Here is a 23,434-nt window from a genome sequence, read left to right as displayed (position 1 = left end):
TATACCAAGCGACTCATCGTACGACTGGCATTAAATATGCCATTAAAAGGATTAGAGAGCAGAATGTAAGGTGGATTCACATCCTGGAGGTGGAGAAAAGTGAGAAGGTGGGCAACCACCTTCACTGCACGGGGTACATGGGGGCTAAGAAGCATACAAAAAATCTGTACATGCTGATCATACCAAGCGACTCATCGTACGACCGGCATTAAATATGATATTAAAAGGTTTAGAGAGCAGAATGTAAGGTGGGCAACCACCTTCACTGCACGGGGTACATGGGGCTTGGAAGCAAATGAAAGATCTGTACATGCTGATTCAACATTCGTAGATCGACCTTCACCACTTTGTGAATAAGAACCCATACACGGAATCACGGTTAGGAGATGTGCTGCTGCATGATGTGGGCCAAGCCCTCAAACACCTTCACGTAACACTCAAATGCGTGCATCATGATGTGAAACCACTGAATATCCTTGTGCACGGTAACTACTTCAAATTAACCGACTTTGGCCTAATGACAGATTACAGTGCGGTAAGTTAATAAAAATTAGTAACATAGTATACATGGGGCTTGGAAGCAAATGAAAGATCTGTACATGCTGATTCAATATTCGCAGATCGACCTTCACCAGATTAGGTTCAGGCGGCTTTGGACAAGTATATCAAGCGACTCATCGTACGACCGGCATTAAATATGCCATTAAAAGATTTAGAGAGCAGAATGTAAGGTGGATTCACATCCTGGAGGTGGAGAATAGTGAGAAGGTGGGCAACCACCTTCACTGCACGCGGTACATGGGGGCTTGGAAGCAAATGAAAAATCTGTACGTGCCGATTCAATATTCGCAGATCGACCTTCACCACTTTGTGAAGAACCCATACATGGAATCGCTGTCACGGGATGTGGTGCATGATGTGGGCCGAGCCCTCAAACACCTTCACATAACACTCAAATGCGTGCATCATGATGTGAAACCACTAAATATCCTGGTCCACGGTAACTACTTCACATTAACCGACTTTGGCCTAATTACAGATTATAGTGCGGTAAGTTAATAAAAATTAGTAATATAGTATAAATAATTAATTACACTTTTATGGAAGACAGGAAACAGAAATTAATAATAGAATTCAAAAACAATGAACCTATACCATGCAAGGTGGGCAACCACCTTCACTGCACGAGGCACATGGGGGCTTGGAAGCATATAAAAAATCTGTACAGGCTTATTCAATATTCGCAGATCGACCTTCGCCACTTTGTGAAGAAGAACCCATGCACGGAATCGTTGTTATGGGATGTGCTGCGTGATGTGGGCCAAGCCCACAAACACCTTCACATAACACTTAAATGCGTGCATCATGATGTGAAACCACTAAATATCCTGGTCCACGGTAACTACTTCAAATTACCCGACTTTGGCCTAATGACAGATTATCGTGCGGTAAATTAATAAAAATTAGTAATATAGTATAAATAATTAATTACACTTTTATAAAAAATAGAACGTTTTATAATACCACCTTTTTATTATTTATACCACAATATAAAAAGTTTAATAAAAATATTTATTTTTCAAATCAAAATGTCAATTTTAAAAATAAAAAAAAATTTCCGATACCTGGGATTTAACCCGAGCCTCTTGGGTAAAAGCACGGTATCTTCTCCAGTACTTTAGAAAATACATTTGGCCAATTAAGAAGTTTTGGGGCACTTAATACCAATCCCTCAACCTCCCAATTTTCAGGGGCTTTTAAAACTTTGTCGGTGAATTCTATTCTGCCACTACACAGAAAAAAAAAACATTTAGCTGTGAAGAGGATGATCCGATTAATGTTTTTTTACCGATGTCTAAACTGTTTAATCCAAATGTATTACAATCTCCACATTGTGATGACTACAACATATCATATGCTGAAGGAGTAAGCATGTCAAAAGATTCCGATTGTACAGAAAATTCAGGAAGTTTCCACTAGTTATTTAGCAGGTTTTATTTAAAAAAAAAGTCGTTCGTTGTTCAGATTTATGTGCATCTGACAACTATATGCTCTTGAATTTAAGGGAATATACCAGTTGCATTCGAAGATTATGCTATCCAACTTTTTCTTTTGTAGATTCATTTTATGGAATTGTAAGACGTGTTTGCTTTTGTTTGAATGAACCCACATTCAAGATTTTTAATAAACACTGTTGAATCAATTGTATTCGATAAAGTAAATTTTGAATTCATGACTTGCAAGTCTTATAAAATAAAACTAATTAAATTAATATTAAAATTTATAATTAAAACCATGAACACAATGGAAGACAGGAAACAGAAATTAATAATAGAATTCAAAAACAATGAACCTATACCATGCAAGGTGGGCAAGCACCTTCACTGCACGGGGCACATGAGGGCTTGGAAGCATATAAAAAAATCTGTACATGCTTATTCAACCACCTTCACCACTTTGTGAAGAAGAACCCATACACGGAATCGCTGTTATGGGATGTGCTGCATGATGTGGGCCAAGCCCTCAAACACCTTCAGATAACACTCAAATGCGTCCATCATGATGTGAAACCACTAAATATCCTGGTCCACGGTAACTACTTCAAATTAACGGACTTTGGCCTAATGACAGATTATAGTGCGGTAAGTTAATAAAAATTAGTAATATAGTATAAATAATTAATTACACTTTTATAAAAGAATAGAGCTTTTTATAATACCACCTTTTTATTATTTATACCACAATTTAAAAAGTTTAATAAAAATATTTATTTTTCATATCAAAATGCCAATTATAAAAATAAAAAAAAAATCCGATTCCTGGGATTTAACCCGAGCCTCTTGGGTAAAAGCACGGTATCTTCTCGACTACTTTAGAAAATACATTTGGCCAATTAAGAAGTTTTGGGGCACTTAATACCAATCCCTCAGCCTCCCAATTTTCAGGAGCTTTTAAAACTTTGTCGGTGAATTCTGTTCTGCCTCTACACAGAAAAAAACATTTAGCTGTGAAGAGGATGATCCGATTAATGTTTTTTTACCGATGTCTAAAGTGTTTAATCCAAATGTATTAAAATCTCCAAATTGTGATGACTATAAAATATCACATGCTGAACGAGTAAGCATGTCAACAGATTGCGATTGTACAGAAAATTCAGGAAGTTTCCACCAGTTATGTAGCAGGTTTTATTAAAAAAAAAAGTCGTTCGTTGTTCAGATTGCAGAAAAACACTGTTTTCTGCAAATTATGCATCTGACAACTATATGCTCCTGGATTTAAGGGAATACACCAGTGGAATTCGAAGATTATGCTATCCAACTTTTTCTTTTGTAGATTCACTTTATTCGATTGTAAAAAGTGGAAAAGTAAAAACCTTTACGTCACGAGGCACATGGGGACTTGGAAGCATACAAAAAATCTGTACATGCTGATTCAATATTCGCAGATCGACCTTCACCAGATTACGTTCAGGCGGCTTTGGACGAGTATACCAAGCGACTCATCGTACGAACGGCATTAAATATGCGATTAAGAGGTTTAGAGAGCAGAATCTAAGGTGGATTCACATCCTGGAGGTGGAGAATAGTGAGAAGGTAGGAAACCAGCTTCACTGCACGGGGTACATGGGGGCTTGGAAGCAAATGAAAAATCTATACGTGCTAATTCAATATTCGCAGATCGACCTTCAAAACTTTGTGAAGAAGAACCCATACACGCAATCGCTGTTATGGGATGTGCTGCATGATGTGGGCCAAGCCCTCAAACACCTTCACATAACACTCAAATGCGTGCATCATGATGTGACACCACTGAATATCCTGGTCCACGGTAATTACGGCAAATTAACCGACTTTGGCATAATGACAGATTATAGTGCGGTAAGTTAATAAAAAATAGCAATATAGTATAAATAATTAATTACACTTTTATAAAAAAAGATAGAAATTTTTATAATACCACGTTTTTATTATTTATACCACAATATAAAAAGTTATAAAAAGTTAGGTTTTTTACCGATGTCTAAACTGTTTAATCCAAATGTATTACAATCTTCAAATTGGGATGACTATAAAATATCATATGCTGAACGAGTAAGCATGTCAAAAGATTGCGATTGTACAGAAAATTCAGGAAGTTTCCACCAGTTATGTAGCAGGTTTTATTTAAAAAAAATAAAAAAGTCGTTTGTTGTTCAGATTGCAGAAAAACACTGTTTTCTGCAAATTATGCATCTGACAACTATATGCTCCTGGATTTAAGGGAATTCGAAGATTATGCTATCCAACTTTTTCTTTTGAGATTCATTTTATTCGATTGTAAAAAGTGTTTACTTTTGTTTGAATGAACAACCACATTCAAGATTTTTAATAAACGCTATTGAATCAATTGCATTCCATAAAGTAAATTTTGAATTCATGACTTGCAAGTCTCATAAAATGAATTTAATTCAATTAATATTAAAATTTATAATTAAATCCACGAACACAACGGAAGACAGGAAACAGAAATTAATAATACAATTCAAAAACAATGAACCTATACCATGCAAGGTGGGCAACCATCTTTACTGCACGAGGCACATGGGGACTTTTAAGCATACAAAAAATCTGTACATGCTGATTCAATATTCGCAGATCGACATTCACCAGATTAGGTGCAGGCGGCTTTGGACGAGTATACCAAGCGACTCATCGTACGACCGGCATTAAATATGCAATTAAGAGTTTTAGAGAGCAGAATCTAAGGTGGTTTCACATCCTGGAGGTGGAGAATAGTGAGAAGGTGGGAAACCACCTTCACTGCACGGGGTACATGGGGGCTTGGAAGCAAATGAAAAATCTGTACATGCTGATTCAATATTCGCAGATCGACCTTCACCAAATTAGGTTCAGGCGGCTTTGGACGAGTATACCATGCGACTCATCGTACGACCGGTATTAAATATGCAATTAAGAGGTTTAGAGAGCAGAATCTAAGGTGGATTCACATCCTGGAGGTGGAGAATAGTGAGAAGGTGGGAAACCACCTAGACTGCACGGGATACATGGGGGCTTGGAAGCAAATAAAAAACCTGTACATGCCGATTTAATATTCGTAGATCGACTTTCACCAGATTAGGTCCAGGCCGCTTTGGACGAGTATACCAAGTGACTCATCGTACGCCCGGCATTAAATATGCAATTAAGCGGTTTAGAGAGCAGAATCTAAGGTGGATTCACATGCTGGAGGTGGAGAATAGTGAGAAGGTGGGAAACCAGCTTCACTGCACGGGGTACATGGGGGCTTGGAAGCAAATGAAAAATCTGTACATGCTGATTCAATATTCGCAGATCGACCTTCACCAGATTAGGTTCAGGCCGCTTTGGACGAGTAAACCAAGCGACTCATCGTACGACCGGCATTAAATATGCAATTAAGCGATTTAGAGAGCAGAATCTAAGGCGGATTCACATCCTGGAGGTGGAGAATAGTGAGAAGGTGGGAAACCAGCTTCACTGCGCGGGGTACATGGGGGCTTGGAAGCAAATGAAAAATCTGTACATGCTGATTCAATATTCGCAGATCGACCTTCACCAGATTAGGTTCAGGCCGCTTTGGACGAGTATACCAAACGACTCATCGTACGACCGGCATTAAATATGCAATTAAGCGCTTTAATGAGCAGAATCTAAGTTGCATTCACATCCTGGAGGTGGAGAATAGTGAGAAGGTGGGAAACCAGCTTCATTGCACGGGGTACATGGGGGCTTGGAAGCAAATGAAAAATCTGTACGTGCTGATTCAATATTCGCAGATCGACCTTCACCACTTTGTGAAGAAGAACCCATACATGGAATCGCTGTTATGGGATGTGCTGCATGATGTGGGCCAAGCCCTCAAACACCTTCACATAACACTCAAATGCGTGCATCATGATGTGAAACCACTAAATATCCTGGTCCACGGTAACTACTTCAAATTAACCGACTTTGGCCTAATGACAGATTATAGTGCGGTAAATTAATAAAAATTAGTAATATAGTATAAATAATTAATTACACTTTTATAAAAAAAATAGAACTTTTTAGAATACCACCTTTTTATTATTTATACCACAATATAAAAAGCTTAATAAAAATATTTATTTTTCAAATCAAAAGGTCAATTTTAAAAATAAAAAAAAAAGATTTCCGATGCCTGGGATTTAACCCGAGCCTCTTGGGTAAAAACACGGTATCTTCTCCACTACTTTAGAAAATACATTTGGCCAATTAAGAAGTTTTGAGGCACTTAATACCAATCCCTCAGCCTCCCAATTTTCAGGGGCTTATAAAACTTTGTCGGTGAATTCTATTCTGCCTCTACACAGAAAAAAATATTTAGCTGTGAAGAGGATGATCCGATTAATGTTTTTTTACCGATGTCTAAACGGTTTAATCCAAATGTATTACAATCTCCAAATTGTGATTACTATAAAATATCATATGCTGTACGAGTAAGCATGTCAAAAGATTCCACCAGTTATGTAGCAGGTTTTATTTAAAAAAAAAATAAAAAAAGTCGTTCGTTGTTCATAGTGCAGAAAAACACTATTTTCTGCAAATTATGCATCTGACAACTATATGCTCTTGGTTTTAAGGGAATACACCAGTGACATTTGAAGATTATGCTATCCAACTTTTTCTTTTGTAGATTCATTTTATGGTATTGTAAAAGTGTTTACTTTTGTTTGAATAAACAACCACATTCAAGATTTTTAATAAACACTGTTGAATCAATTGTATTCGCATAACACTCCTTCACATAACACTCAATTGCGTGCATCATGATGTGAAACCACTAAATATCCTGGTCCACGGTAACTACTTCAAATTAACCGACTTTGGCCTAATGACAGATTATAGTGCGGTAAGTTATTAAAAATTAGTAATATAGTATAAATAATTAGTTACACTTTTATGGAAGACAGAAAACAGAAATTAATAATAGAATTCAAAAACAATGAACCTATACCATGCAAGGTGGGCAACCACCTTCACTGCACGGGGCACATGAGGGCTTGGAAGCATATAAAAAAATCTGTACATGCTTATTCAATATTCGCAGATCGACCTTCACCAGCTTGTGAAGAAGAACCCATACACGGAATCGCTGTTATGGGATGTGCTGCATGTTGTGGGCCAAGCCCTCAAACACCTTCACATAACACTCAAATGCGTGCATCATGATGTGAAACCACTAAATATCCTGGTCCACGGTAACTACTTCAAATTAACCGACTTTGGCCTAATGACAGATTATAGTGCGGTAAGTTAATAAAAATTAGTAATATAGTATAAATGATTAATTACACTTTAATAAAAAAATAGAACTTTTTATAATACCACGCTTTTATTATTTATACAATATAAAAAATTTAATAAAAATAATTATTTTTCAAAATCAATGGGAAAATACCCAGTAATGTAAACCATATTTCTCGATGTCACCATTTTCATAAGGTTGCTAGTTACATGTACTAGGCAGAACGTGAGTATTACCCCATTTTTTCTTCAACTAGTCACAATTTTAACCTTTTGCATTCATTCTAACGTGGAAATACTTCGTTCTAGGCACTGAAGATGATCTGATCTAGATCGAAAACGTTTTGCAGATCCTTTTGGATGACTTTTAATAGTTTTTAATAAACTTTTTATACCATTGTACAAATGAAGTTTTTTACTTCTGTATGATTTTTTAATTATGGTATACAGCCAGCTACTGGGTATTTTCCCATTGATTTTGTTTTAATGACAGTATGGTCAATTTGGCTCTTCAGTATTTGCGGCTAGCAACAAAGAGAAACAACTTGAAAATAGATATATGGTTTATTCAACAATGTCTCAAATTCAAAGTTTTCCCAACTTTTAGCATTGTCAGGACATCTAAAAATGTACCACCTAACATCAGGATCTCGCTACAGATAAAACTTTTGAAGAAAGAGATATGTAAACATTATAGCAAGCTGAATTATATCAACTGTAAGCTTAAGGTAATGTATGATTCTTTGCTCGAAACCTTTGGCGTCATTAACATTAATAATTTTCTGACATATGTGCATGACAGGGTAGATTCTTATAATTCAACTAAATTTAATAGAGTACATAATAAACTTATTAATCTTATTAGAGACGAAAATTTGCATGATCAAGCCTCTCAGGACAGAAATAACAATAAAAAGTTCTCAGATTTTCAATTCCACCCTAGAGTGAAAAACCTTACCAATGTCAGCTTTACAAAAGATGAGATGAAATTACTAAACTATGGTCTCAAATATTCCGTTCCAAAAGATTTATCTTTACATGATCTAGAGAATTTATCCATTGAGACTGATATAGTAATCCAAAATCTAACATTATCTCTTTTCCAAAGAACATCAATTAGAAATTCCTGTTACCGTTATATTAATAAATTTAAAAATAAGATTTCTACATCTTCCAATTCTTCAGCATCTATTAACTCTTCTTTTCCTCACAATCTTTCTTTCAAACAAGCACAACTTCATCTAAAGACTCTTAAATCAATTAAACTCAAAATCAATAGTCATAATTTAGTCTTTTCTAAGGCTGACAAAGGTAATTGTTTAGTCATTCTAGACCGTGATTCATACAACAATAAAGTTTCATCTTTTTTAGATGACAATAACTTCACTCTCTTACCACCTGACCCCACTAAAAGATTCATAACTAAATTAAAAGATAATATTAAAAACCACTCAGATTTCTTATCTAACCATGACGCTCCTTACAGCAAACTCCCTGGTAACCCTCTTATCCCAAGACTATATGGTTTGCCTAAGATACATAAAGTTGGAATTCCCATTCGTCCCGTCGTCAGTTTCATCAATACTCCAGTGTCTATTTTATCTAAATTCATACTTACTACCTTAAAAAACTTAATCAATTTCACTCCCCAGTTTACTGTATTAAATTCATGCCAATTAGTTGATAAACTTCAACTCATTAATCTTAATCCGGACATTACTATGCTTTCTTTTGACGTTAGCAACTTATTCACTTCAGTGCCTAAAATTGAAACTTTAAGTCTGGTAAAAACACTCTTAGTCAACAAGTCTATTCAGCCCAATGTCATTTCTTCGATATTAGATATCCTTGAACTATGTCTATCTCAAGATTTCTTCCAATTTAACAACAAATTTTACAAACAACCCGATGGCCTAGCTATGGGCAGTTGTTTGTCCCCATTCCTAGCTGATGTCTTTATGGATCATTTAGAGTCCAATCACATCATGAAAAATCCAGAAATTTTACACTGGTTCCGTTACGTAGACGATTGTTTACTTCTTATTTCTGGTGATCAGACCTCAGCTCAACAATTACTTCTTAAAATTAATCAAATCTACCCTAATATCAAATTCACCATGGAACTAGAATCTTCTCAGGCCATTAATTTTCTTGATTTATCTATCACCAGACTTAATGACCAATTCAGCTTTGGTATCTTTCGTAAACCGACCCAAACTGACCATGTCATTCATTTCTCCTCCAATCACCCACTATCACACAAATTAGCTGCATTTAGAAGTTTCATACATAGACTTTTTTCCATACCTATGTCAAATGACTCTTTCAATACAGAACTTAACATCTAAAACAAATAGCTGTCAACAATGGTTATGATCCCAATATAATAGACAAACTCATCCGTAAACGAGAATCTAGACTACTACATAAATCTGCTTATCGTCAGGCTTCCTCTTCTTCCCCAATTTATAGGTCACTACCATTTCACAACCCCACTTTATCTGAAAAGATTAAACGCATTATATCCAACTCTTCTGATAACATACATATTTCTTTTAAAGTTGGAAATACTCTTAATAATTTTTTCACAAACACCAAAGATACAAACAAATGAAATAGAGAATGCGGAAAAATCCCCTTACGAACAATTCACACATCCACTACTTCGGGCTGGGAAAAATTTTTTGAATAGAATCGAAGATCCAAACACCAGCTCTTAGAAATGTGTTTCGCCCTCTTCAACCTCTATGGGCTCATCGGTGAAGATGAGAGGTTGAATATCTTCAGACACATTCCAATCAAAAAACAACATTCGAGACCTAGACATAGCAGGAACGTAAATCTACAACAAAAAAAAAACGTAAACCAAAGATACAGTACACTATATGGACCGTAGTGGAGTTTACAGATTGACTTGTTCCGATTGCGATTCTTCTTATATAGGTAGGACTTATAGATCACTTTCAACCAGATCTGCTGAACATTCCAAAAGAGATAATACATCAGCTTTCTCCCATCACCTTAAAGTTAATAAACACCATCTTACCATCCCTGATGGTGTCAAATTAATTCATAACATCCAGGATAAGAACTCTTTACGGTTGGATTTGTATGAGGACCTTGAGATTTCTAGAGACATGAGGACTAGCCCCAATTGCGTTAACCGCCAAACTACTTTAAATCGACCTTTTACTCCTATTCACCGACAATTATTTCCCTAACAATAATTTTGATATATTTTATAATTCCCCATTCCTTTCTTTCTTTTCCTTTTCTTTTAATCATTTTCTTTACTGTGTTTCCTCTTTCCTTTCGCCCCACTAGCATCTAACATTTATTATTTCCTTACTAATCACCCATTAACACCTTTTCAATATGCCCTTGGTTTCTTTTTCTTTCTCTTTCCCCTCTTTAACTATACCTTCCTTAACACAACTTATCCTTTTTTCATTTCCAATTTTTCCTTCATATATTTCCCAAACACAAAGTTATTGCCATCCCTAACACAGTTTACCCTCTTTCCTTTCCAACCTACTTTATTAAAAAATAAAAAAAAAATTTACCAACCACAAAGTTATACTGCCATGCCTCGTGTCTCTGTCTTTTCGGTTCCCCTTGCACTTCTTGCTCTAGTTATTCTTTTCTTTTTTCAACACTATTCATTAACTTCCTTTGACAATATTTCAATCTGTTACTCCGTTACTAACTATACAATTTCAAATTTTCAGTTTATCAATTTAGTGTATCAGTTCAACTCGAATTTTTACTTCATATCGAAAATAATCCAAACATTCAATCTGGATTACATAACTTTCATTCAAATGTACACTTTTAAATCCATAAATCTTTTATAGTATTTTATATTTCATACATTTCAATCTGTTTATTCCATTACCTTCTATAAATTTCAAATTATCAGTTCACTAATTCAGACAATAAATTTAAATTAGAATATTTTTCAATTTGCAACAACGATCACAACTACAATAATAGACAGCCAACAATACTCTTTCTATTTTTACATCATTACTCTTTTATTTTTACAACATTACTATGTACCTTACCTTTATAGGTATTGAAGTTGTTCACATTACATTAATTTTCTTTCACGTTTTATTTCAAATTAAATTAAATATTCGTCTTAGTTCACAGCTGTCACCAGTTCAAATGTACACTTTTAAATCCGTAAATCTTTTATAGAATTTTATATTTCATACATTTCAATCTGTTTATTCCATTACCTTCTATAAATGTCAAATTATCAGTTCACTAATTCAGACAATAAATTTAAATTAGAATATTTTTCAATTTGCAACAACGATCACAACTACAATAATAGGCAACCAACAATACTCTTTCTATTTTACATCATTACTCTTTTATTTTTACAACATTACTTACCTTACCTTTATAGGTCTTGAAGTTGTTCACATTGAATTAATTTTCTTTCACTTTTTACTTCAAATTAAATTAAATATTCGTCTTCTTTCACAACTGTCTCCAGTGACGTCACTGACTCTACTATGAGTAACATTTTTATCAATTTAACAGTAACAACAGTTCTTTCTGTAACAGAGAGTAGCCTTTTCGATTGTTCATTATTTTCTTAATTTATTATAATTTAAATTTCACTTAATACAGTTATTAATCTACATTCAGTTTAACTAATAATCTATATTCTAAAAACACTATTTTATATTCATAACCAAAAATTGACTTCCTGTCTTGTCATGTCACTTCTGTCTAATAATTGGATTGTCATCTCCTTCGCCTTTGTTGGTCTGTGTCCATTGAACTGGCAAGAACCACGATTTTTTATCGAGCAGGGAACCATGTTGCCCTTTGAGCACTCCTAACATATAAATTAATCCTTTAACATCGACTTGCAAGTCGCTATAAATATTATAGATTTAAAATGTAAACCATATTTCTCGATGTCACCATTTTCATAAGGTTGCTAGTTACATGTACTAGGCAGAACGTGAGTATTACCACATTTTTTCTTTAACTAGTCACAATTTTAAAATTTTGCATTCATTCTAACGTGGAAATACTTCGTTCTAGGCACTGAAGATGATCTGATCTAGATCGAAAACGTTTTGTAGATCCTTTTGGATGACTTTTAATAGTTTTTAATAAAATTTTTATACCATTGTACAAATGAAGTTTTTTACTTCTGTATGATTAATTATTTTTCAAATCAAAATGTCAATTTTAAAAATAAAAAAAGGGATTTCCGATACCTGGGATTTAACCCGAGTCTCTTGGGTAAAAGCACAGAATCTTCTCCACTACTTTAGAAAATACATTTGGCCAATTAAGAAGTTTTGGTGCACTTAATACCAATCCCTCAGCCTCCCAATTTTCAGGGGCTTTTAAAACATTGTTGGTGAATTCTATTCTGCCTCTACACAAAAAAAACATTTAGCTGTGAAGGGGATGATCCGATTAATGTTTTTTTACCGATGTCTAAACTGTTTAATCCAAATGTATTACAATCTCCAAATTGTGATAACTATAAAATATATGCTGAACGAGTAAGCATGTCAACAGATTCCGATTGTACAGAAAATTCAGGAAGTTTCCACCAGCTATGTAGCAGATTTTATTTAACAAAAAAATAAAAAAAGTCGTTCGTTGTTCAGATTGCTGAAAAACACTGTTTTCTGCAAATTTTTCATCTGGCAACTATATGCTTCTGGATTTTAGGGAATACACCAGTGGAATTCGAAGATTATGCTATCCAACTTTTTCTTTTGTAGATTCACTTTATTCGATTGTAAAAAGTGTTTAATTTTGTTTGAATGAACAACCACATTCAAGATTTTTAATTAACACTGTTGAATCAATTGTATTCGATAAAGTAAATTTTGAATTCATGACTTGCAAGTCTCATAAAATGAATCTAATTAAATTAATATTAAAATTTATAATTAAAACCATGAACAGAACGGAAGACAGGAAACAAAAATTAATAATACAATTCAAAAACAATGAACCTATACCATGCAAGGTGGGCAACCACCTTCACTGCACGGGGTACATGGGGCTTGGAAGCACATAAAAAATCTGTACATGCTGATTCAATATTCGCAGATCGACCTTCACCAGATTACGTTCAGGCGGCTTTGGACGAGTATACCAAGCGACTCATCGTACGACCGGCATTAAATATGCCATTAAAAGGTTTAGAGAGCAGAATGTAAGGCGGATTCACATCCTGGAGGTGGAGAATAGTGAGAAGGTGGACAACCACCTTCACTGCACGGGGCGCATGGGGGCTTGGAAGCATTTAAAAAATCTGTACATGCTGATTCAATATTCGCAGATCGACCTTCACCAGATTAGGTTCAGGCGGCTTTGGACGAGTATACCAAGCGACTCATCGTACGACCGGCATTAAATATGCCATTAAAAGGTTTAGAGAGCAGAATGTAAGGCGGATTCACATCCTGGAGGTGGAGAATAGTGAGAAGGTGGACAACCACCTTCACTGCACGGGGCGCATGGGGGCTTGGAAGCATTTAAAAAATCTGTACATGCTGATTCAATATTCGCAGATCGACCTTCACCAGATTAGGTTCAGGCGGCTTTGGACGAGTATACCAAGCGACTCATCGTACGACCGGCATTAAATATGCCATTAAAAGGTTTAGAGAGCAGCATGTAAGGCGGATTCACATCCTGGAGGTGGAGAATAGTGAGAAGGTGGACAACCACCTTCACTGCACGGGGCGCATGGGGGCTTGGAAGCATTTAAAAAATCTGTACATGCTGATTCAATATTCGCAGATCGACCTTCACCAAATTAGGTTCAGGCGGCTTTGGACGAGTATACCAAGCGACTCATCGTACGACCGGCATTAAATACGCCAGTAAAAGGTTTAGAGAGCAGAATGTAAGGTGGATTCACATCCTGGAGGTGGAGAATAGTGAGAATAACAATTTTCACAAACAACATCCAGACTGATAAAAAATTAACATACCTCTCTTCATTGTGTGACTATTTTTGCATGTATCATATCAATAGCAATCTAACATCTTGAGATATTGTTTGTTTGTTCAGACACTACCACTTTTCAAATTATGCGCCCTTGTCATTCTTTCATAAATCGACAATACCCATGGTTCTGTCGATTCTCGCATCCTATTGGTTCTCTTGGCGGGCTGTCTTGACAAGGTGAAAAATGGCGTACAGTCGTGAAGTTCCATGAATTGACTAGTACCGGTGCTAATTTATTATATTTGTCTGTGATGTCTTCATTTTAATTTTATATTATTCATATTGTGGTTTGCCCGCTTATACCTACCAATAATAATCTTTAATCATGTAACGACAAGTGCAATCGACTGTTAGTGACTGTGATATATATTTTTTGTTACTGGAGACACAAAAAAAGGAGTTTAAAATTGTTTTTCATCAAATTTTCTCGTGCTACTTTCACCTACATGTTGATATAATCTCTTTTTACACACCTGTTATGGTTTAATTGCATTTTGCACACTTTCTGTGAACCGCTGATGTTCTTATTTTTTATATTATGTCAGAACTAGTGACTAAAAACTTTTCGTGCTGTCTGCCAATTACCACTGTCACCTTAATGTAATTTTCAATTGGAGGACCATTTTTTCTGGATCTGTTGCCTTTACCAACTTTAACAATACTTCACATGTAAGTTGCGAAAAATTTCTTTTCACTATCTACTTCAACCACTTCTCATGGGTTGCTGATTTTTATCAGCAATCTATTATTAGTGAAATTGATTTCCTTCTAAAGGCAGCTGTTCTTCCAGATAATGGACTGAAGATGTTTTGGAAAAAACAAAACGAAAAGTTTCCTAAATATATGGATAAGTAGAACAACGATCTTTTCTTTCTCCTCTTCTCTGGCTGACAACTTCAAGTTTCACAGTGTAAAGGGTTTGTAAACTTTCACCAAGGTTGGTTGTAAACCTCTCACCTGATCACAACAACCTTGTGCAATTTCCGAGCAAGGATGACATACATCCACATGTGATATTTATAATCTTAAGACATCGACTTATTGTCGACTACTATATAGCATATAATGTAGCAATAATGTTATTTAGAGGTTTTTACACCTATTGAAGTGGCTAGTTTCAATTACTTGTACACTGGACAATGATGATGGTCAGTTTGACCGAAAACGTTTTGTACTTCCACTCCTTGTGGATAAATTTTAAGAATTTTAATAAATTCATATACCTACATACAGCAGAAGTGTTTACTTCATTCCACGTTGTTTTTATAAAGAATAACTTTTTTTCGTAAAATTAATAATAACGGAGCTATCATAAATAAAAATAATGTGGGGTGTCCGTGATTTGAGTAAAATTTTGAAAAAAAAAATTTAAATTAGAAGAGTGCAAATGCAGATTATAACATAATTTTGAATTACAAACAACTTTTCCCAATGACAATTTTCGATATTGTGAAATATAAAGGCACTTTACTCTTGAGCGAAATTAATATTTTTGACATACCTCGTATACCATTCATAAAATGTTATATCTGATGACTGCTTGTTAGGTTTTAGACTATGCAGAGCATTTTATAAAGAATAACTTTTTTTCGTAAAGTTGATATTAGAAAGTTTCCCATATGGTTCCAGGTTACGCAGACGACCTGTATATTGGCAATTACTGGAGTTTTCTTGTAAGATTATTTGTTTTTCGCATAGGTGTTCTTGATTATTTTTGAGACGGCTTGGACATTGGAAAATTTTACCATGGGTGCAAATGTCGTTGAGAGGTATTATTGTGTTTTTACTTTTTAGCAAGTATCTTATATTAGGTATTATTATTGCAAATTCTGATTCAATTTGTGTGGGGATAGGTAATAAATAGTAAAGGTCGAAGGTGTTCTCAAAATCTATAGGGATTGTTAGAAAATATTGAATTTGGTTTTCTTCTATTTTACAAGTGATTTGCAGAATGGACTCAAAATCTAAAATATTTTCGTATTTTAACTCAAAGGGTAACTGTGTTTTATAAAATAAAGAGATTCTTTGTAACTCTCGAAATAGGTCACTAGATTTGATTATACTAGGGTGCAGGGTTTTAAGCTTACAAAAAGTAATAGAATTTCCTACAGTCTCCATTACATCAAGTATAGAATTGTATGTGATAATGACTTTCGTTATTTGATAGATTTAAATATTCAACTTGTGTAACTAATGGTTTTCCGAGGCTTTGTTCTTTAAAAAATGATTTTCAAAATTTCCTCGGTATTGTCAATGTTATGAAGTTCCTCAGGTATTATATTTTGGGGTTGACTTGCAAAATTATTATTGAAGCGTCTTTGGCTTGTAAAATTTGATGGTCTAAAAGTATTGTGACTAGTGGTACTCATTGGAGTTGGGGTTTGAAATTTTTGATATGGGTTTGATTTAAAGACGTTACTACTTCTGTTGTTCGGAGAAATATTAGTACCTCTGTTATTATTTGAATGGGAGGATGATGCTAAGGGTTGTTGATGAAAAGGTCTCGTGTTTTGCTGGAATTGTGTAGGGTTCGATATATATGGAGCTTGAAATTTTTGTCGAGGTTCATTGAATGTAAATGGCCGATCTATTTGGGGAAAATTTTGTTGGAAGTTAGATCTTGGTCTTGGATTATGATTATTCTGAAAATTTGGCGTTGTTTGCCTACGTGAAGAATTATTTTCATTTAAATAAATTTGAAAATCATTGGTTAAAATACTTACGGCAGAGTTTGGATTACCTGGATTTTTTGTGCGCATAAAAGTGCCAAGTGGTTCTTTGAGACCACGTAATAATACTCGAAGGGCTAAACTTCGAAAATAGTTTGAACATGTAGTAATTGTGCTTGTGCATTAGAACGTGTAGTAATTAAAGATATTTGTAAATTCAAAAGATGTTGTACTTTATTGAAAAATTAAAATGGAGTTTCATTATTTTGTTTTAACTCTGACATTTCTATACTCAATGTGTAGATGTCTCGTTTATCAGCGTATGTATTCAGTAAGGCATCTTTGAGATTTTGCCATATTCTAACTACACATGCTGATATGTTAATAGCAGCTTCACCTTTAACTTTAGCTAATATAATAGACATTAAATATTCATTCTGAAAATCACCTAAATCAACTGTGTTATAAAATTTATATACTAATTTTTCACAAATTTCCACGAATCTAGGAAGTAATGTAGCTTCTCCGTGGAAATCCGGAATCATATCGAGGTATTCGTTTTTTAATTGTGGGATTTGTGGGGTTGCCATCTTTATTTTGTTTTTTAAGCAAAAATTTAAATTAGAATTACGATTAATGGTTAAAAGGGAATTAGAACTAAAATTATCTTTAATAGGAAATGTTGAGTCAAAATATGAGTCTGATGAATCAGAATTAACTAATTTTTTAGGCTCTATACGACATATAAGCACTTACCAGAGAATAATTATTGTCCACTCCATGGAAGCCGGTTCCCTCTGAAGATTTGTTTAGGCAGTTATCTTCGATATTCACTCGAAAAGTCTACTTAACGCGATTCCCGTTACGCAGGGCTACTCGATCTGCCCACAGGAATATAACACACCAAATAAAGGCCAATAAATCGTTGAAACGAACCGAAATTTATTTCCGTTAAATTTTGTTTGACCTATCCTACTGACTGCGCCACTAATATTTGGGAATGCCGAAAAAGTCTTTTTAAAACAAAACTTTATTAGAGCTAAAAACAACTAGTTACAATGAATTCAGAATCTAGACTGAACTAAGAATACACTTTAATAAAACATTTTGAAAAATGCAATAACAGTTCACACGATGTCACATAGCGTCAGCACTCATGAGTTCAAAGTCAAAGTACCATGTCATCACTTCTAAGCTGGAAATCCATAGGCGTCACTATATTACGTATATATAACTAACATATAACTATATTAAATATAACTAACAAATGTGTTAAAAAAGTTGTTTTTAATAAATTTATTCAAACGTTACTTTTTGACTTATTTTTTAATGGGGGACACAGGATAGTGTTTTAGTATTTTAAAAATATGGGTAGGGTGTAAAGATTAATCAACTGTTCGATGAGGGGAACCCAGCTCCTCCAAAAAATGTACCAGAAGAAGAAACAATTCAGGTGCTAGAATCAGAGGATAAACATGAATCCAATAACCCGATATATGAAAACGCTGAATAGAACCTACTCTGCAACCTGCTCTTCAGTTTTCTCCGCAAACTTCTACATCAGGCTTGAATTTACCGAAACATGACGGAAATGTGGAAAGAGTAAAAATAAATAATTTGTAAAGTTCTGTACAGAGTTCCGCAGTATCTGTACCTTTTACTTTAACATCGCCTAAGCAGATAATGGAACTGGGAAAGATAAAGATAACTGGGAGAGAGGCAAGAGAAAATGCAAAATTACCTAATAAACAGCACTCAACAATTACGCCTATGAAAGTTTTAGCAGCTGGAGGAAAAGGCTGAAAAAAAAGTAAAGCAGAAATGAGAAGTGAGAAAAAAAAACAGAAATAGATAAAATTAACAAAAAAAAAAAAAAGAAAATATGAGAGCTCTTCATCCTAAGACGAAGACAATATGCGATGTTGAAAAAGACTGTGACGAGAATTGGGAGCATCTAGGTGAAAAGGGATTGATGATATTTGCGTTATTTGCGGGGAGTATGGAAAGAATAAGTACTTGTGGTTCCGGTGTGTTGCCTGTGGAAATGGGTGCATGCTTTAAGCTGTGGTGACGATATTGCTACAAATCATAGTGCAGGGAATACTACAGGAAAAAAAAGAAATATTGGAAGACACATCTACTGGCTCAATAATCTGAGAAAGTGGTAAAATTGTAGTTCCATCGACTTTTTCAGTGCTGCAATCTCAAAGGTGAAAATAGCCGTGATGATTACCAACCTCCTTAGAGGAGACGGTACCTAAAGAAGAAGATACATACTGCAGAAAATTACCGTTGTTGGATATTGTACCTAGGTAAGTAAATAATTTACCAATAAAAATTTAGTAAAGTAATTTTAATGGTTTTGTTTACGTACGTCCTAGGTAAGTCCTTTGTATGTACCGGGTGTCCCAATAAGAATGGCTCTCGGCCATATCTCAGGAACCGTTTATAGTACAGCTTTGGGAAAAAAAACTTTTATAACAAAAGTTGCCTCGAGAAAAGCCTGGAAATTATTTTCATATTTGTAAGTCCACCGCTAGATGGCGCAATTGAATATCAAAAATTTAAAAATCAAAATTTTACAAAATTTACATAATGAAAGGGCACTGAAAATCTGATCATCGTATTCTTCGCAAAATTCTGCGAATATTTGATTTCACGAGCGTAACTCTACCTTTACAAATAAGAGGTGGGGGTGAGTGGGAACCTTGTTATGAAAAATGGCTGTAAGTCCGGTTCTGCTTAATCGATTTCTGCAAACTTGGTCTCGTTAAAAACAGATCTTTTTCGTTAATGTAAAAGTTATAATTACGAAACAGCCTAGTAAGTAATATACCAGCTAGGGGGCGGTATTTTATGTTTTTCAGAAATCTAGTTTTCTTTGGAAAATATTAAATACAAGTACGCATTTTTAACCCTGTATTACAAAATAAGACCAAATTATCAACAAAATATCGAAAACCGCATGTCGATACCTTTTTTCTATCTCGAGATATCTTAAGAAACGTATAAATTGTAAACAAACTGATAATTTCACCGGTAAACGAAGTTAAGGAAATCAAAGTGAAAACAGGTAGTGTGCTATGGAAACAAATCAGAGCGGGACACTTGCGGAGTGCCGACAGAAGTGAATATTTCTTATAGATTCAATTATATTCGGTTCGATTCAATTCGATTCCATTTAATTGGATTTAATTTTATTTATTATAAATATGCTTACATTTTAATATATTTAAAATATACCCAATTTAATACATAATATATATGGTTTGTCAAACGTAGGAAAGAGTTTGAAAATCTTACAATCGCCGAAAGTTTCAAACTTTTTGCCACGTTTGACAAACTGTACTAGTGATTTTACCCATTAATTTTAGAATTAACAAACTTTCAAAAGAAGTTTTACTTCAAATTTGATAGTGAATTTAATTATTATTATATAAAATAAATAGGATGTTTAAAAATACAATTTGAGGATAAGTAGGTGGAAAGGAATAATGTAATCAACAAATTAAAAAAAGTCACTTTTGTATAACGGCCTCCCCTTTAATGAGTGTATCTAATAATAAATGAACTCTTCCATGCATTATTTACGATTAAAATTTACAAAAAGTATTTACTATACTTCATCAGTAACTAAATTTTTAAATTAAAAAATATCGGTTACATTATTAAGAAAAATATTAATTTAAAGCGGTATGGATCTTTATATCTTATTATTCCTAATTTTAACGGATAAAATCACTAGTATATAATATTATGTATTAAATTAGCTATATATTATATATTTATATTAAATTATAGATATAATATATATTAAATAAAATTAAATCTAATCGAATGGAATCTAATTGAATCAAACGAATATAATCGAATCTATAATAAGTATTCACTTCTGTCGGCATTCCGCATGTGTTACGCTTTCATTTTTTTCCACAGCACACTACTTGTTTCCACTTTGATTTCCGTAACTTCCTTTACAGGAGACATTATCAGTTATGTTTAAAAATTAACACGTTTCTTAAGATATCTCTAGATAGAAAAAAGGTATCGACATGCGGTTTTCGATATTCTGTTGATAATTTGGTCTAATTTTGTAATACATGGTTAAAAGTGCATACTTGTATTCAATATTTTCCAAAGAAAACTAGATTTCTGAAAAACATAAAATAGCGGCCCCTAGTTGGCATATTACTTACTAGACTGTTTCGTAATTATAACTCTTACATTAACGAGAAAGATCTGTTTTCAACGAGACCAAGTTTGCAAAAATCGATTAAGCAGAACCGGACTTACAGCAATTTTTCATAACAAGGTTCCCACTCACCCCCACCTCTTATTTGCAAAGGTAGAGTTACACTTGTGAAATGAAATATTCGCAGAATTTTGCGAAGAATACGCTGATTGGATTTTCAGTGCCCTTTCATTATGTAAATTTTGTAAAATTTTGACTTTTAAATTTTTGACATTCAATTACGCCCTCTAGTGGTGGATTTACAAATATGAAAATAATTTCCAGGCTTTTCTCGAGGTAACTTTTGTTATAAAATTTTTTTTCCCAAAGCTGTGCTACAAACGGTTCCTGAGATATGGCCGAGAGCCATTCTCATTGGGACACCCGGTACATTGGATTTTGGGTACGGCATACTTATGTCTAAAAGTTAGGAACGAAAGTTACATAGTACGTAGGTATTTATGCTGTTTGGGTTTTGTACGAAATTAACCGACCATTGTATAGAGATGCGCACGATATATCGATGGTTTAAATACATCGATATTCTGCTTTCGATAATCGATTTTTACATCGATTTTTTTTGTTTCGATAATATCGGCGAACATCGATATTTATGTCGATGTTTTTAGAGTAGGGAATTTTATTCAAGTTGATAGTTGACAAGTAAAATTCCCTACTTTTGGTGACGACATCCGGACATCGTCGGGAACTAATATTTTGGCGGTAAAAATAGATTGTTTGTTTGTACTGTCACGTGTACGTGTAGTTTCATTTCAGTTTTTATTCATTAATCTTTTCCCTTGCACAGTGTAATTAATTACGAATATTTTGAAACAATGGCGCCACCAAAAAGTGAAGTGTGGAAATATTACTCGAAAAATCATGATGGAACATCTACTTGTCGTTTCTGCAACAAAAAACTAAAATAATCAGGTAACACAACAAATTTAGTGGGACATATAATTCGTGTACAGAAACCTAACATTGTTCAGAATTCCAATCAATCGGAATTAAAATTTATTAACTCATCGAAGTTGGCTCCTAATGGTGAACGATCATATTCTGAGCCGGTTGCAGGTCCATCTCGAGAAATATCTTGTTTTAGTTCCGATGAAGGGTCAATGCCATCATCAGATAAGACACAATTATAGACCAGGGAGCATCTGTAAAAATATTGGTACATTTGGACGTTGAGAGGTGACTTAAATTTTTTTGTAGAAATTGCTTGAAAATAACTCAAATAATAATATTTGAGTTATCCTCCCTCTCAAAAAGGCTTGGAACATTGTTTAAATAATCAAAATGTAAAAAAAATGAAGAAAAAATTCGATTTTTTTCTTCGTTTTTTGATTATAACTTTAAAAATATTCATTTTCGAGAAAAGGTGTAGTGACATAAATGTTGCGTAATTAAATTTTCAACAATATAGAATTAGTTAGAAATTTAAAAAATAGTCTCCCTTGTTGCAAAATAGCACCAATTGCGAAAAAAAACATACAAAAACAAGCATTCGCATTTTACGTTTTTCAACCATTTATGCTACACTTAGGACCTTCATATTTCACCCAGAAAAACTTTATGATACAGTAAAACAATACTGACAATTTTATCGGTCCAATAGATTTTGCAAAATAAATTTTGCAATCCAGCTTGCGCAAAAAAATTCATTTTTTCAAAATGTTACAGGACTGAAAATAAAGCAGATAGCAAGTTGAATTTTTTTGCGTATAGAAGTGTACCTTTCATTTGCAATTTGTAAAATTAAAATCGATTAACTGCCACGGCGTCCGGAATTTTTTAAATAAACATTAATTATTGGTGCTACGCACAGGACAGCGGATAGTTTGCTCTGATTGGGCATTCCAATGACCTTTAGTAATGATTAATACATTTTAATTTTTATTACATTTCGATATAAATAAATAAATTTGTTTATTGCAAAATAAAACACATACTCTATCCTTTGAAATAACACTTTTTTAGCAAAAACTTTCTTTGTTCATATATTTTAACTTACGAGAATAAAAGTTTATTGTTGTTAAACATATGCAATTGTTTAAACAATAATAAAATTAGTTTGATTTTTGAGGAATTAAAATATTAAAATACAACAAAATATAGAGTAAGAAAATAATATATTAGATAAAGATTGGAAGAAATTTTGGTGGAAATCAACTTGTGTGAATCGAACACAGCTGTCCTGCGCGTAGCACCAAAAATTAATGTTTATTTAAAAAAATTCCTGACG

This window comes from Diabrotica virgifera, chromosome 9 (assembly GCF_917563875.1).
Source record: "Diabrotica virgifera virgifera chromosome 9, PGI_DIABVI_V3a".
Taxonomy (NCBI): domain Eukaryota; kingdom Metazoa; phylum Arthropoda; class Insecta; order Coleoptera; family Chrysomelidae; genus Diabrotica; species Diabrotica virgifera.
This window is presented reverse-complemented; position numbering follows the sequence as displayed.